Genomic DNA, 14,418 nt, shown 5'->3' with positions numbered 1-14,418 from the left:
CTGAACCTTGCAATCTGGCTCCTGAAGTCTTAGAGTTTGAGTACCTAAACTTACCTCCTGACTGTATGAACATTATCAAGGAGGCAAGAAAACCTACAACCATAGCTTGTTACGCTGCAAAGTGGAAGCGTTTTGTCATTTACTGCAATAACAATGACATAAACCCACTAGATGCTTCAACGCAAAATATAATTTGCTATCTTTTGCACCTACATCGTTGCAATCTAGCTTACTCATCTATAAGAATACACTTAGCTGCCATTGCAGCTTATCTTCAGAACAGACAGCATCTTTCGCTATTCAGAGTACCTGCTATTAAGGCATTCATGGAGGGACTCAAGAGAATAATCCCCCCAAACACCCACCTTCACCTGTCTGGAAACTAAACATTGTTTTAAACAGACTAATGGGACCACCATTTGAACCATTGCTTTCATGTGAATTACAATGTTTAACATGGAAGGTGGCATTTCTAGTAGCAATTACTTCACTTAGAAGAGTTAGTGAGCTACAAGCCCTAACTATTCAAGAGCCATTCATCCAAATACATGCAAATAGGGTAGTTCTTAGAACAAACCCTAAGTTCATGCCCACAGTGGTATCCCATTTTCATATCAATCAAACAATAGAACTGCCAGTGTTCTTTACAAATCCACAGTCAGTACCTGAAAGGGCTCTACACACACTAGATGTCAAGAGAGCACTTCTATACTACATTGATAGAACTGAGGATTTTCGAAAGACTAAACAGTTGTTTGTTTCCTTCTCACCACAACACAAAGGCAACCCCATTTCAAAATCTGGGTTAGCCAGATGGATAGTTAAGTGCATCCAAATATGTTATCTAAAAGCAAAACGCACTTTAACAGTTCCCCCAAGAGCGCATTCTACACGCAAACTGGGGGCATCCATGGCTTTCCTAGGAAACATTCCTCTAGAGGAAATATGTAGAGCAGCCACATGGTCTACCATACATACTTTCACAAAACACTATTGTGTAGATGTACATTCCAAACAGCAAGCAGCTGTAGGACAGGCTGTTCTAAAAACTCTTTTCAGACTGCTGCAGCTGGCACAGGTAGCCACCGCTAAGGGAGAGACTGCTGTACATTCTATGCACAGATATGAATTCAGCAGCCCACATGCCTCGAACGGAATATGCTACTTACCAGTATGCATCTGTTCTTGGCATGTAGGGCTGCTGACATTCATATCTCCTTTTAAGAAGGGTAATGTCTCGGAGCCTCCATTCTAGTGTCATTGAAGAGGACTTTGAATATACTTAGGTTATTGATGAGAGCCAACAGCACCCAATAGAAAACGTATGGCGTATTGCTAATATGGGTGGCGTCATTGGTTCTCTTCCAGGGGATCCTCATCAATAGTCATAAGCATTAGAATATTCCTGCCCATGCGCGGAACCCCGGAAACACTATATTATATGTGCCCCACATATATACATATATATATATATATATCCATCCAAGAAACAAGTTCGCTTCGGATCCCTGCCGCTTTCAGTGGCGGGCCTCGGACGGGGTAGCGACTCCCAAATGTTCCAACAAACCACTTTCTCACTTAGAAAAGAAAGAAATCCGGGCCACTTCGAGTTTGCAAAGCATACTTTTAATTTACAAATGGCTTGTCTCGACGCGTTTCGCAGGTAAACCTGCTTTCTCACGAGAGCGAGCAAACTGACTGACATGCATTATATAGTCACATGGTATTAGCGTCATACCAAAGGTAATAAACAACAGACTTCATGGTTTAGATTCGGGCTATGGTCCAAAAAATATAGAAATGTCATTCTTGCGTGCACATACATAAAGGCCACACTGAAAATGTAAAGTAACATCACGTGAAGTTCATCTCATGGAACAAGTGCTCTAAATTCGAGATTGCGCTGCCTGCGCGTAGTCAATAGTCTAAAGTTAAGGTAAACAAGAGACACTATGCATTGAGTGGCCTATTGCGCTAAGGAGTTTGGCATCACTCTCCCCCCACGTGGGGGTACAATACACAACAAACTGTTCAAATAAACGCGGTGATCCCGCTGTACTTCGAGACGACATCGAAGGTCGTGTAACGCCCATGTGGGCTAGTGTTCAACTATTCTCTGCAGTACAGCCCCAGTGGGCAAAGCAGAATGTATAAAAGGCCACATGTCTAATAAGCAATAGGTTCAGGTAATCACGGACATTGTAGTTTCATGTCTTGCCATTCATTCAATCGTGCAGTAACTCATAAGTTCCGACCAAATTCCCATATTGTATTACCACCACGTTCTGTAAAAGTGAAAACAGAAAAATAAGTTTGTGACTGAAGTACGTGCATATAACACTACGTTTGTAAAAACAGAGTTAAAAAACGACATTAGTGCAGTATATCAACATTCTGGTTTCATGGCTAGCCCAAATGCACGGATAATTCCTCGTGTAAGTTGTGGCCCCCTGGCTGCATGGTCCTGTATTTTATTATGAATCTGGATTCCAGTCTTCTCATCTCTTTGATTCTATCCCCTCCTCTTTCCCTATTGGGAACAGTTTACAAGACACAGAATGCGAGTAAATTAGCATTCCCCTTGTGGTGCGTAGCAAAATGCCTGGCAATGGGATATTGTTTATCCCCATGATTGATTGCCCGCATGTGCTCAAGGACTCTTTTTTTGGCAGGATGTTTAGTGCTACCTATATAATATAGGTGGCACGGACATTTCAAAGCATATATCACCTGGTCGGTTTAGCAGGTGACATGTTTAGTGATCTTGAATTTATCTGTATCTTTGGACAGCTGAACTTCCTTAAGGTTTTTACTGTTGCGACAGGCTTTACATCTGCCACAAATGTAAAATCCTTGCACTGGGTTTCTCTGACTGCTTTTATCTGGTAGTAATGTAGGACACAGAAGATCTTTAAGAGATTTAGGTCTCCTAAATGTTATCTGTGGAAATTCAGCCAATTCTGGTGCTAAATCCTTGTCTAGTTTCAGCACATTCCAGAATGTATTTAAGGCTTTCCTTACTTCTCTGGTTTGAGGATGGTAGTCTGTAATGAATCTACTTGTCATGTTAGATTCCAGTTTGCTTTCTGTTTCTCTGGGTTTCAATAGGCTCTCCCTTTCTCTGGTATTTACTTTCTCTAAGGCCTTACTTATACACCTGGAACTGTAACCTCTCTGTTTGAACCGTTCCGTCATAACTAGGGTCTCTCTTGTGTAATCAGCCATACTAGAGCAGTTCCGTTTTGCTCTCAAGAATTCACCCAAAGGAATAGAGTTAATCAGGTTGGCTGGGTGACAACTCTGGGCATGTAGTAGGCTGTTGCCTGCCGTGTCCTTTCTAAATAGGATGGTTGTCAAAATGTTATTCTTGATTTCCACTTTAAGGTCTAAAAAGTCGATGGTAGAGGGGCTAATGTGACTAGTAAAGGAGAGATTATAGTCATTGCTATTCAGACTCGCAACAAAGTCAGTCGCTTCTTCCTGACTACCGCTCCATATGACAAAAATATCGTCAATATAGCGGAGCCAACGGACCACCTTGCTGCGATATGTTTCAGATTGGTAAACTACTAGCTCCTCCCACCTACCTAGGTAGAGGCCGGCAAAGCTTGGGGCAAAACAAGTACCCATCGCGGTCCCCAACAGTTGGTGGTATATACTGCCATCGAAGAGAAAGTAATTATTGGTGAGACACATGTTGGCCATCTCCACAATCATTTCAGTGTGGAGTAAGTAAGAAACAGAGCGTGATTGTAGAAAGTAGCTACATGCATCCATCCCCAATTGGTGCGGGATGCATGTGTACAGACCACAGACATCCAGGGTCATGAGCTGCCGGGTAGGGTCCCAGGTGATGTCGCTGACTTTTTGCAAAAAATCACTCGAGTCCCTGAGGTACGCAGGCAGTTGTTGTACCAGGGGCTGCAGGAAGAAATCCACATATCTAGAGAAGTTCTCCCAGCAGCTACCTCTGGAAGAGACAATAGGTCTCCCAGGGGGTTTGGTCAAGCTTTTGTGCACCTTGGGCAAAAGGTAGAGGGCAGGTATTTTAGGGTATCTGTTGAATAGAAAGGTAAATTCTTCCCGACTAATAAGGCCTCTTTCTTTCCAATCGTTCAATTGTTCTGTATATGTAGTAATGCTCTTGTTGTAACTCCCTCTATTGCTTATCTCATACTTAGTCTCATCTCTAAGCTGGGACAATCCTTCGTTAATGTACATACTCCGAGGCAACACTACCATATTCCCCCCTTTGTCAGCCTTTTTTATCACAATACTCCTATCATTGCTAAGTGTCTTAATGGCTTCAGACTGTATGTTGTTAAGGTTATATTTCACAGCCCTGCTTTGTTTGGACAGTTTATCAAACTCTTTAACCATTGCTCTTTCGAAAATATCAATCGATTCGTTGACAATCTTTGGAAGGAATACGGCTTTCTGTATTCCTTCCACAGATTGTCAACGAATCGATTGATATTTTCGAAAGAGCAATGGTTAAAGAATTTGATAAACTGTCCAAACAAAGCAGGGCTGTGAAATATAACCTTAACAACATACAGTCTGAAGCCATTAAGACACTTAGCAATGATAGGAGTATTGTGATAAAAAAGTCTGACAAAGGGGGGAATATGGTAGTGTTGCCTCGGAGTATGTACATTAACGAAGGATTGTCCCAGCTTAGAGATGAGACTAAGTATGAGATAAGCAATAGAGGGAGTTACAACAAGAGCCTTACTACATATACAGAACAATTGAACGATTGGAAAGAAAGAGGCCTTATTAGTCGGGAAGAATTTACCTTTCTATTCAACAGATACCCTAAAATACCTGCCCTCTACCTTTTGCCCAAGGTGCACAAAAGCTTGACCAAACCCCCTGGGAGACCTATTGTCTCTTCCAGAGGTAGCTGCTGGGAGAACTCCTCTAGATATGTGGATTTCTTCCTGCAGCCCCTGGTACAACAACTGCCTGCGTACCTCAGGGACTCGAGTGATTTTTTGCAAAAAGTCAGCGACATCACCTGGGACCCTACCTGGCAGCTCATGACCCTGGATGTCTGTGGTCTGTACACATGCATCCCGCACCAATTGGGGCTGGATGCATGTAGCTACTTTCTACCATCACGCTCTGTTTCTTACTTACTCCACACTGAAATGATCGTGGAGATGGCCAACATGTCTCACCAATAATTACTTTCTCTTCGATGGCAGTATATACCACCAACTGTTGGGGACTGCGATGGTTACTTGTTTTGCCCCAAGCTTTGCCGGTCTCTACCTAGGTAGGTGGGAGGAGCTAGTAGTTTACCAATCTGAAACATATCGCAGCAAGGTGGTCCGTTGGCTCCGCTATATTGACGATATTTTTGTCATATGGAGCGGTAGTCAGGAAGAAGCGACTGACTTTGTTGCGAGTCTGAATAGCAATGACTATAATCTCTCCTTTACTAGTCACATTAGCCCCTCTACCATCGACTTTTTAGACCTTAAAGTGGAAATCAAGAATAACATTTTGACAACAATCCTATTTAGAAAGGACATGGCAGGTAACCGCCTACTACATGCCCAGAGTTGTCACCCAGCCAACCTGATTAACTCTATTCCTTTGGGTGAATTCTTGAGAGAAAAACGGAACTGCTCTAGTATGGCTGATTACACAAGAGAGACCCTAGTTATGACAGAACGGTTCAAACAGAGAGGTTACAGTTCCAGGTGTATAAATAAGGCCTTAGAGAAAGTAAATACCAGAGAAAGGGAGAGCCTATTGAAACCCAGAGAAACAGAGAGCAAACTGGAATCTAACATGACAAGTAGATTCCTTACAGACTACCATCCTCAAACCAGAGAAGTAAGGAAAGCCTTAAATAAATTCTGGAATGTGCTGAAACTAGACAAGGATTTAGCACCAGAATTGGATGAATTTCCACAGATAACATTTAGGAAACCTAAATCTCTTAAAGATCTTCTGTGTCCTACATTACTACCAGATAAAAGCAGTCCGAGAAACCCAGTGCAAGGATTTTACATTTGTGGCAGATGTAAAGCCTGTCGCAACAGTAAAAACCTTAAGGAAGTTCAGCTGTCCAAAGATACAGATAAATTCAAGATCACTAAACATGTCACCTGCTAAACCGACCAGGTGATATATGCTTTGAAATGTCCGTGCCACCTATATTATATAGGTAGCACTAAACATCCTGCCAAAAAAAGAGTCCTTGAGCACATGCGGGCAATCAATCATGGGGATAAACAATATCCCATTGCCAGGCATTTTGCTACGCACCACAAGGGGAATGCTAATTTACTCGCATTCTGTGTCTTGTAAACTGTTCCCAATAGGGAAAGAGGAGGGGATAGAATCAAAGAGATGAGAAGCCTGGAATCCAGATTCATAATAAAATACAGGACCATGCAGCCAGGGGGCCACAACTTACACGAGGAATTATCCGTGCATTTGGGCTAGCCATGAAACCAGAATGTTGATATACTGCACTAATGTCGTTTTTTAACTCTGTTTTTACAAACGTAGTGTTATATGCACGTACTTCAGTCACAAACTTATTTTTCTGTTTTCACTTTTACAGAACGTGGTGGTAATACAATATGGGAATTTGGTCGGAACTTATGAGTTACTGCACGATTGAATGAATGGCAAGACATGAAACTACAATGTCCGTGATTACCTGAACCTATTGCTTATTAGACATGTGGCCTTTTATACATTCTGCTTTGCCCACTGGGGCTGTACTGCAGAGAATAGTTGAACACTAGCCCACATGGGCGTTACACGACCTTCGATGTCGTCTCGAAGTACAGCGGGATCACCGCGTTTATTTGAACAGTTTGTTGTGTATTGTACCCCCACGTGGGGGGAGAGTGATGCCAAACTCCTTAGCGCAATAGGCCACTCAATGCATAGTGTCTCTTGTTTACCTTAACTTTAGACTATTGACTACGCGCAGGCAGCGCAATCTCGAATTTAGAGCACTTGTTCCATGAGATGAACTTCACTTGATGTTACTTTACATTTTCAGTGTGGCCTTTATGTATGTGCACGCAAGAATGACATTTCTATATTTTTTTACCATAGCCCGAATGTAAACCATGAAGTCTGTTGTCTATTACCTTTGGTATGACGGTAATACCATGTGACTATATAATGCATGTCAGTCAGTTTGCTCGCTCTCGTGAGAAAGCAGGTTTACCTGCGAAACGCGTCGAGACAAGCCGTTTGTAAATTAAAAGTACGCTTTGCAAACTCGAAGTGGCCCGGATTTCTTTCTTTTCTACGTGAGAAAGGGGTTTGTTGGAATATATATATATATATATATCTTAAGCAATTGCAGCCTAATAAACACTAGAGCTGAAGCATTCTGTAAAGAATTTCCACCATACTTGAAAAATATGCATTAGAAGCAGGAGAAACAACAACAAAATGTGTTTAGAAACTGTTTTAATGCTCAGAAAACAGTAGAAATTCTCAAAAATCACTGAAAGCATGGGAAGCTCCCAGGATGGATTGCAAACACACAGTCTAAAAAGACTGAAAAGCTAACCTGTAGCTGCATAGTAATAAACTGACACCGTGCCTTTAAGGCACTCCTGACCCCCAGCTACCCATCATGCCTCAGGGGTGACAGTTGGGTCAGTTGTTCTTTCCGGCTCCTTCTGGAAGGATCTTGGCAACACAGCTCCACTCTTTTCTGATTTCTGTCAGAAAATCTCTTCATTTTTCACAACTTTTATTCCTTACTTCGACGTTTTTCATCCGTAGAAGTAAGAAGCTGTCTATTTTTGACAGGTTTAGGCATTTTTTACACCTAAAATGCCATCTCTTTTTGACTCTTGCCCTTCTTGTGGTAAAAAGGCCAAAACAGACTCACATGACGTCTGTATTCTTTGTTTACCTGAGGATCATGATCCCAAGACCTGCTCTCTCTGCCAGACCCTGTCCAGTAGAACTTCAAAGGACAGGGCGAGAATTTGCTTGTATGGCCTGGCAGGTAAACCATCTAGAGGAAGTTCTCCGGTAAAGAAGGGCTCCAAGAGGCCTAGAACGCCTTACGGATAAGTCCTCGCGCCCTTCTACCTCCGTGTCGGGCTCGGTGCTGAAAAAAGATCTTGAGGTGGGACATTTATCGAAGAAAAGACCCTCGACAGCGGGCTCGCCGTTGAGAAAAGGTACGTCGTGGACGTTGAAGATTCTGGATCTTCCACAGTCGTCAACTCTGCGACGATCGGCGTTGACGGACAAGACCCCTCCGCCGTCGTCAACCTGGCGACGATCGGCGTCTAGGACCAGAGACCCTCCGCCGTCGTCAACCCGGCGACGATCGGCGTCTAGGACCAGAGGCCCTCCGCCGTCGTCAACCCGGCGACGATCGGCGTCTAGGACCAGGGACCCTCCGCCGACGTCAACCCGGCGACGATCAGCGTCGTGGACTAAAACCCCTCCGCCATCGTCATCTCGATGACGAGGAGCGAAGACCCGACGTCGGCAGGACGTTCGGCGTCGAGGGCAGGCTCACTTCTATCATTACAGTCCCATCAGCGATCGACGTTGAGAGCGAGAACCCCTCCGCTGCCGTCAACTCGGCGACGATCGGCGTTGAGACAAGGGTCCCCGGCGTTGTCTCGACGACGTTCGGTGTCGAGGGAGAGAAGAACCCTCCGCTGCCGTCTCGCAGACCTTCGACGTCGAGATTGGACGCAGCACCGCCGTCGTCCAGGCGGCGCTCGACGTCGAGAGACCGCCTCCGTCGTCAGCTTATCATCGCCGTTCGACGTTGAGACAGCACTCACCGGTTTCTCATCGACGCCGGTCGCTGTCGAGGCGGCGTTCGCCGTCGAGCAGACGACACGAACCTAGAACGATGTCTGGAGTGCGTACAGGTTCGACGTCGTGAGCACGCTCGACGTCGAGACAAGCCTCGATGAGGTCTAGGGATGGATCGGTGGTCCTGGTGACGGAGTCAGCCTCGCACCATTCGTCCTCTCATTCTTCCAGGAGGGCTTCTTCAAAGTCTGCCTCTCAGGAAGCTGCTGCCCATGTCCGCGAGTCTCCTTCAAGGCTAAAGGAGGCCCGACTGCTGTTCAGTTGTCCCCAAGATGGCGGCTGACCTTAAGTCACTGGCAGGACACTGGAGCAACGAGGCGCATGCAGGAGTATGCCAGTTCGGTTTATGGATCACCTCTCCAGAGACTGGTGGACGAAGCGGACAGAGGGAGTTCTCCCAGGCGCAGGCACGAGAGATCTCCTGAGAGAAGGCACGTTAGATCGCGTTCTCCAAGACGTGAAGTTCGCGCAGTCAGATCGCGGGAAAGAAGACGCAGTGCACATCGGCGGAGTAGGAGAGCACCATCTACTTCCTCGACTTCCTGTACCCGATCCTCTAAGAGAGATTACTCTCCCACTCTATCGGACAGCCCGATTTCCAGGGTCTCGCCCATTGATGACATTAACACATACCATGAGGTTCTGCAGAGGGGAGCGCAGAAGCTCAATATAGAGATGTCTGTCCCACAAGTCACGACAACAGTAATTTTCGAGAGTCTCCATCAGAAGACTGCATCTCGGCCATTGCTTCCTTTGGTTCCGGGGATCCTTGATCCGGTCATGGACACTTTCTTAACTCCAGCATCTATTAAAGCAGTGCCGGCTCGCCTCTTGAAGTATAAGCCGGCTACCTCGGATCCGGTCTTTGTCAGGACAGACCCTCCTGCAGACTTAGTCATAGTGGCAGCAGCAAAAATGACACATGCTGTGTCAGCTACTTCGTCTGTTCCACCGGACAAAGAGAGCAGATCTCAGGACTCGTGGGGTTGCAGGTCCCGCACTTCTGCTGCTGCATCCCTTAAGCTCTCTAGCGGGCTGCGTTGCTTGGCCGTTATGACAGAGCTCTCTGGGACTCTTTGGAGCGTTTTAAAACCAAGCTCCCAAAGGAAGACCAAAAGGATTTTGACAAAATAGTTGCGGAGGGTTCTTTGGTGGCTAACCAAACGATAAGCACAGCGGCGGATGGTGCGGTGCTATCAGCGCACTCTTACGCGCATGGAGTATGCGCCAGGAGGTCATCCTGGTTAAGATTGACAGGTCTTAAACCAGATGCTCAGCAGAGGATCTTGAACCTTCCGTTCTCTGGCTCTTCTCTCTTCGGCACACACACAGATGAAGAGATGACGAGGATGAAAACCGAGTTGGACCCTGTCAAGGCGGTCGGGTTGGAGAAAAAGAAGGAATTTAATCGCTGCTACAAATCCAACCATCGCAAGGGGCCTCAACAGAGGGTTCAAACCCCTCAATGGGCCCAGAACAAGAACCAGGGGAAAACCCAGTTTCGAGGAGGAAAGTCCAACAGAGGTAGAGGTGGTCACCAACAACAAGCCTCTACCACGGTGGGAGGAGGAAAGTCATGAACAGTGTCTTCCTCTGCCACCATTGCCCACTCTAGTGGGAGGAAGTGCTTCACAACATCTGGCAGAGTGGGTCAGCATCACGAGATCGCTGGGTGCTGAGTATACTACACAATGGATACGCGCTACCTTTCCGTGCGCGTCCAAAGGACATTCCGCCGAAGAAGTCTCGACCTCATCAGTTACAGCTGCTTCGAAAAGAGGTGAAAACTCTTCTTCAAAAGCAAGCGATAGAAGAGGAAGAGGAGTTTACGTCCGATATTTTCTTGTCCCCAAAAAAGATCAGGAGGACAAGTTTCGACCAATCCTGGACCTTCGACTTCTGAACAAGTGCATAGTCAAGGAGTAGTTTTGCATGTTGGCCCTACACCAAATATGTCCACATCTACAAGTAGGAGATTGGATGTGTTCGGTGGACCTCCAAGATGCGTACGTCCACATTTCCATTGCAAGACGTCATCGCAAGTACCTACGGTTTGTGGTCGGCCACAAGCATTATCAATACAAGGTCCTGCCCTTTGGGCTCAAGTCAGCACCGAGAGTCTTCACCAAATGCATGGCGGTGGTGGCAGCTTTTCTTCACAAAAAAGGTATCTTCGTCTATCCATACCTAGACGACGGGCTGCTGAAAGGTCCATCCCCGAGGCAGGTGAGACACGACTTTCAGGCCTGTCTGCAACAGCTGCACGGCCTCTGCCTTCACGTCAACAGGGAGAAGTCAGTGCAGCATCCCACTCAGAGCATCCACTACCTCGGCTCCGTTCTGGACACAAGTGTGGGAAGAGCGTATCCTTTGGAGGAGAGACTGTCCTCAATGCGACAGAGATGCAGGCTTCTGCTCCAAGTGCGGATTCCGACAGTCCGGCAGGTAGCTTCCCTGCTGGGATCCATGGCGTCCTGCATTTTTCTCATTCCCAACGCCAGGCTGAGGATGCCTCCTTTGCAACAAAATCTGGAGGACCAGTGGGATCAATCAGCAGGTCGCTGGGAAGATCGAATATCTCTCTCCCAGGCGGCGAGATCCTCCCTCTCATGGTGGAGTCAGCAGCGGAATCTGATGGTGGGAGTTCCTTTTCACCATACCTATCTCGAGTGAAATCACACCCGACCACTGTGCACTGTTGCAAACTTTTTTAGTTTTTAATTTTCACTTGGTGTTTCACTTAGTTAAGCAAAATTACAAAACATTTAGTTCAATTCAAAAACATTCGAAAACAATGTTCCAAATCAATTCAAATATTTACACATCTGACAGCAGTGGGAGAGGTGTGGCGCCGCGGCCAGGGCGACTGACGCTGGAATCTGGGGACCACGGTTCGATCCCCGGCTCCGGAGGCAGGTTAGCCCAGCACCATGTGACTCTGGGCAATAGCTCGCTTAATCTTCCCGACGGCCCCCCAGCGCCTAGAGACCCTTACGGGTGATTGTGCGCTTTACAAATGTGGACTTTACTTTACAGCAGAATAAAAATGATAAGCAAACATAACACATTGTTGGTCACATTTATATGTGGATGCCCGATGCATTTCGAGCCAGACACGGCTCTTCCTCCGGGGCCTGAGATCTAAACAAATAAAACATAAGTTTTAGAACCGGCAGATCGAGGACCAGCTGTTTCGTGCATGAAAATTAAAACCTTCACCTCTTCCCACGTGATTATAGTGAATGTCAACAACGCTTACCCTCCACGTAGCGTGACACTGTCCGTTATGCTAAAATGCAAAGGGTTTCTGTGAACCTACTGCAAATATAAACAATCAAACCAAAAAGATGCTTACAAGATAATGAACGGCCACAGGACTCACCCTTGACGAATGCTGTGGTGCTTAATCAGTTCTATAAGAAACGAAGAAAAACATAACTAAACTGAGTGCGCCTATTCTCCCGTTATGCAGATCACCGAAACCGTTAAGCTCGGCACGTACCTTAATTTCAATAAGTTTGAACTCCTCTACCGTCTCCACTCGTGCAACTGCAGAAAGTTTGTGGCCTCAAACAATGCCGCCATCTTTACGTTGCGTGAACTAAGGCTTTTAACCAATCAGATCCTAGAGTTCATGGGTTCACTGTGCACAACAACTAGACCGCCTCTAAGCTTAAATTAGAATAGAAAAACTGTATATAAGGTGTGCTTCTCCACAATATTCAGTTCCTTTTCACCAGCCACTTCCTGTGCAGCCGGTGGTGACGGACGTGTCTGCAAGGCTGGGGGGCACACATGGGGTGCCTTCAGATACAAGGAAGGTGGTCGGCAAAGGAGCAGTCCTACCACATCAATATGCTGGAGCTACGAGCGGTCCATCTGGCTCTGAAAGCTTTCCTGCCTGCAATCGAGTCCGATTCAGTCCTGGTCCAGACCGACAACACGACGACCATGTTCTACCCGAACAAACAGGGTGGAACTCTGTCAGGTCCCCTCTCCCTGGAGTCACAGGCGATCTGGCACTGGCTTCTCGCCCGGAAACTCTCGGTGGTGGCAGTGCACCTTCCAGGAGAGCTAAATGTCGAGGCAGACGCACTCAGCAGGCACTTCGAAGATCAGCCAGACTGGGTGCTACACGACGAGGTGGTGGCAAACCTTTTCCATCGTTGGGGTCGTCCGGAAATAGACTTATTCGCAGACGACGAAAACACAAAATGCCACACCTACGCGTCCAGATTCCATCGTCCAGGGACAAGAGGGCATGCGCTTTTGATGGACTGGTCAGGGACATTTGCCTACGCCTTTCCTCCTCTGCCCCTGATCCCGAAGGTGGTGACCACGCTAATCCGATCCAGCATGACCATGATCCTGATAGCTCCAGACTGGCCACGGCAGTGGTGGTACCCGGACCTTCTTCATCTGTCGGTACTTCCACACAGGAGGTTACTCTGCAGGCCGGACCTGCTGACCAAGATGGGCGGGAGGATTCTCCATCCCAACCTTCCCTCCCTGAACTTGACCGCATGGCTCCTGAGGTCCTACAATACGGGCATTTGAATCTGCCTCCTGATTGTTTGCAAGGCTGCGACCTGGAAATCAGTTCATACCTTTACGAGGCACTACTGCCTAGAATCTGATTCCAGAGCTGATGCTCAAGTAGGCCAAGCCTCCTTGAGGAATCTGGATAGTTTTTTGCTCTATCCTATCTTGTTTTTTACTGAGCTTACTTATCATGTTTTTCTGTATTCTCCTTTGCCCGCAGGGGGATGAGGTGAGGCTCGCTATTCTAATGCTTATGACTATTGACTATTGATGAGTATCCCCTGGAAGAGAAGGAATAGTTACTTAGCTGTAATCCAGGGGTATCCTCATCAAAGTCATAAGCAACCCTCCCGCCTCCCCGGACAAAGGACTATTTTAATTTGGAGATATTGTTAACTTCTTTGTCTCCATGGTTGTTTCAGTCTCCGCAAAGAACAACTGACCTAACTGTCACCCCTGAGGCATGATGGGTAGCTGGGGGTCAGGAGTGCCTTAAAGGCACGGTGTCAGTTTATTGCTATGCAGCTACAGGTTAGCTTTTCAGTCTTTTTAGACTGTGTTTGCAATGCAGCCTGGGAGCTTCCCATGCTTTCAGTTATTTCTGAGAATTTCTACTGTTTTCTGAGCATTAAAACAGTTTCTAAACAAATTTTGTTGTTTCTCCTGTTTCTAATGCATATTTTTCATGTATGGTGGAAATTTTTTACAGCATGCTTTAGCTCTAGTGTTTATTAGGCTGCAATAATAATATAGTGTTTCCGTGGTCCCGCGCATGGGCGGGAATATTCTAATGCTTATGACTTTGATGAGGATACCCCTGGAAGAGAACTAGGATTACAGGTAAGTAACTAATCCATATAGAATAGGGGCTTAAATGCAATTACTGATTGCTCCAAAATGGTAGTTGAGTTTAAAGATCAGGTGTCCGGCTTCATGAACGATAGCTGTAATTCATCATGCACTCGAAACACCCCTTTACTGACTGCTCAGGCAGACCATTTTTTTGGGTTAAATCTGTCTTTCACTCTTCTCTCTGCTTGA

The 14,418-nt window shown here is 46.2% G+C and overlaps 1 protein-coding gene across 1 annotated transcript in view; it reads left to right on the top strand.

Moving 5' to 3' along the window:
* The window catches only part of DCAF10 (DDB1 and CUL4 associated factor 10), a 290,928-nt gene that overhangs the window by 204,541 nt on the left and 71,969 nt on the right, over positions 1 to 14,418 (top strand). The window lies entirely within an intron of this gene.

Source organism: Lissotriton helveticus, chromosome 2_1 (genome assembly GCF_964261635.1).
Source record: "Lissotriton helveticus chromosome 2_1, aLisHel1.1, whole genome shotgun sequence".
NCBI classification, from domain to species: Eukaryota; Metazoa; Chordata; class Amphibia; order Caudata; family Salamandridae; genus Lissotriton; species Lissotriton helveticus.
The sequence above is the reverse complement of the archived record's forward strand: the minus strand, read 5'-3'. Positions and strand labels throughout refer to the sequence as shown.